Below are 3,379 nucleotides of genomic sequence, written 5' to 3' on the forward strand. Positions count from 1 at the left end.
CGCGGTCGTGCGGGGGTTCCTCGCTTCGTCCTCCCGGGAATTTTCCCCAATAAAAGTTTCTTTTACGCGTTATTCGTATGCTGGGATTCAGTGGAAATAGTGCTAGTTGCTTGTACGACTGCTGACTCTGTGTTAACACGCGGTTTCTACGTCCTCCTCGTAACATAACGGCATCACGCAGGTGGATGCGGTGTATGGCTTCAGGGCAGCGGGTCGTGCAGGTCACATGTAAAACTCTTGTGTATGGGTTTTGGCTTTTGCCAGGGTTGTAGTAGTGCTGCTTAGGATCTTCAGCATCGGCTGGGATCTTCACTCTTAAGAGGTATGGGTGGTGCCTATCAAACATCACTGCGTTAGGAACTAATTAGTCTTGCTAGGTTTTAATAGGTTTTAATGTTAAACAAAAGGAGACTGTGGAGAGCAGCTTTTTCTCTATTGTGAGCAAGCCTTGGATCGGCTAATCTGTAAAGATTTCTGGGAAGTTGGCTAGGTTGAAGTTCAGTCTCTTCCTGGAAGCCTGCAGTTTGGGTTCGACTTGCATCATGGACTTTTTCAACTGAATTGGTTATCTTGAGTCGCATGAATGCTGCTAACTAGGGAGGAGAGAGAACTTAGAAGCTTTCTTTTAGCAGGCGTGTGCTCTTTCATTCCAACTTGTCTTCCAGAAATTCTTGCTGATGTTGATTTATGTGAAATATGTCTGTTGGTAATCAGTATCCAATGTATGCATATGATTTGGTTTTAGGATGACTCTACTCCAGAATTTCTTTTTGAATGGAAGCATGCTCTTTTCCAGTAGAAGATGTTGATCCTAATGTATGATCATGGAGAAGGGGATAAGCTCCGTAGAAGTGTTACCTTCCAAATCATCTCAGGTTACAGCTGTAAAAGTGGTGGTCAAAGAGCCCGAAACAAAGCAGACCCAAAGAGGGAAACGAGTGGGATTTGTGCTTGTTCATGCAGGTAAGGTGTAGAAGCATAACAGCTGGAACTGCAGTAGTCTGTACACACAGTAAAGATCAACTGAAGTATCATATTGGCTTTTGTTTATTAGTGTGTTAATGAAGTGGCATGAACTTTGGATATAAATATGTAAGTGGAGAGTTTGATTGCGCTGGCTGGAGAAACTAGTACTAAAAATGTAATTTTGGATGTTCTGAATGATGCATATCTATATTTATATCATTATGCATATTTGCTCCCTATAGAAAAGAAAATCCTTAATTTTAACAGTTAATAGAACTTACCTGAGTTGGTATTGGAAGATTTTGATATTCTATTTAAGAGCAAATTGAATTGATCAATATCTTGCTCTTTACTGTGTTATTTTACTGGTTTAAATTCCTTATTTTTTCACTGCTGGTGTTTAAACTAATTTTATTAATTTCTTGAAGCTGGCTTTTAATAAAGGCGAGGAAATGGAAATTGAGATAAATACAAGCAATATAAATACAATTTTTTTTTATTATTTAAAAAAAACAAAACAAAATGGAATCTAAAAATCAGTGTACTAAGCTTGTCTGCTATTTTTCTGATAACATATTTAGTCACATAGGGGACTGATGAATTTCTTAGGTATGGAAATAGGGGACGGTGACAAAAAGCAGCAGAGTGGTTGGATGCAACAGGATAGAATAAGATGAAAAAAAACCTGATCTTTGTTTCATGAACCTCTCCTAGCTGTAGAGTATAGAGCTCTGAAAATGTAGTGCAAACAGGAGAAAATGAACACAATGGTAACTGACCAACTTGCCATTCTGCAGGGAAAGAAAAAATGGAGTTTTCCTTAAAACCAAACCTTTTTTTTTGCTGCACACTGATTTCAAATAAATAAAATAGCTGTGCTGGTCTCTAATGCACTTATCTGTAATCTCTTGGAGAGTGTTCATAGGAGCAGATTATATGATTTAAATGTGTGTACTCGTGTGTGTGAGCTCAGTCTCCTGTATTTTATTGAGTCTGTTTGAATGCATAATGTTGTCAGTTTCTAATATGAAAAGGGTGTGCCAGCGTAATCCTGAATAAGGTTGTTTCTTCTCTGCCTGTATCATAATTCTTGCTGCTGTTTGTAGCCAGTAGTTTGATAAGAGGTATAATCTCTTTTCCTTTTCCCTAACTGTAGGTGCAGGTTATCATTCTGAATCCAAAGCTAAAGAATACAAGCATGTGTGCAAAAGAGCCTGCCAGAAGGTATGTCTTACCAGCTCTGTAGTCCTGTAGTGGGTATGTAAGAAGTGTATTTGGGAGCACTGTCTCTTTGGTATGAATAGACATATCTTGGTTTAGCTGCTCTGACTGAATGTATTTCTAGAGGAAAAAAGGAGTAGCAACAGCTAACATGGCTGCTCTACAGACTTGGTAGAGTGCATGGAGGTGAGGTGCAGCAACATTGTCATTTGGTGGTGGCAGATACCACACACCAAAGGAGCAGTTGGGGAACAGTTCATAATTCACAGGATATTCATAAGAGTTTCCTGCGGCTCTGGGATTTCTGGAGTTGAATGTAGTGCCTGGATCTTTCTTTGTCAGTGTCCAGTCTTCTTGGAATTTATTTTGACTAGCGTCCAAATTGCTCAATAAATACAAGAATTTATAGAATTCCTTTCTTTTTGATGGCTCTTAACTTGTTAATGGGAGGGGAGGCAGCAAGGACAGAAACAACAAAAAACAAATGACCAAAGAAACAAATTAAGTTTCCAAAATTGTAAAAGAAGTAATGGCAAGATTTTAATTTCCATTGAAATATATATTTTTAATCTCTTCTGAGAACTTAGCTTTGGAGCTGGCAGCTCCTGTGTGCTAAGAGCTGAATGAGAAGCTGGAAGACTTATCTCCAAAATTTCTAATGCCTTTTTCTTTCTCCAGAGAGAGCATGCTGGGGAGTCTGGCAGGCCCTTCAGAAGTGCTTTTCAGAGTTGGAGTCTAATAATTATTAACACTTCATCTTGCAGTTCTGTGTCTCAATCCTAATACCAATGTTATTTTGTAATGAGAAACTTGAAAAATCATCCAAACTTAACATCAGCTTCCTTAAAATTGTGCACTAGACCTGATGATATTAATTTTCCAGCTAATTTGTGTGAGACAAGGTTGTTTGCTGTTGAACGCAAGTCTAATTTGAGAGTCTGTTTGGTTCCTTAAGTTCAGTAGCCAACATTAATAACTTGTATGAAGAGCAAACAGTCACAGGTTTGTTTTGCTACTAAAGATGCAGCCATAGTTGTTTTCTGGAGGTTCCCTGAGATAACTTGAATGTAAGGTCTTACCAGTCTGGATCTAGGAAACAATACTATATATAATATAGTATTATTTATATATATATGTGTGTGTGTGTGTGTATATATATATATATATATATATATATATATATATACTACTA

Source organism: Meleagris gallopavo, chromosome 2, assembly GCF_000146605.3.
Source record: "Meleagris gallopavo isolate NT-WF06-2002-E0010 breed Aviagen turkey brand Nicholas breeding stock chromosome 2, Turkey_5.1, whole genome shotgun sequence".
In the NCBI taxonomy this organism is placed as follows: domain Eukaryota; kingdom Metazoa; phylum Chordata; class Aves; order Galliformes; family Phasianidae; genus Meleagris; species Meleagris gallopavo.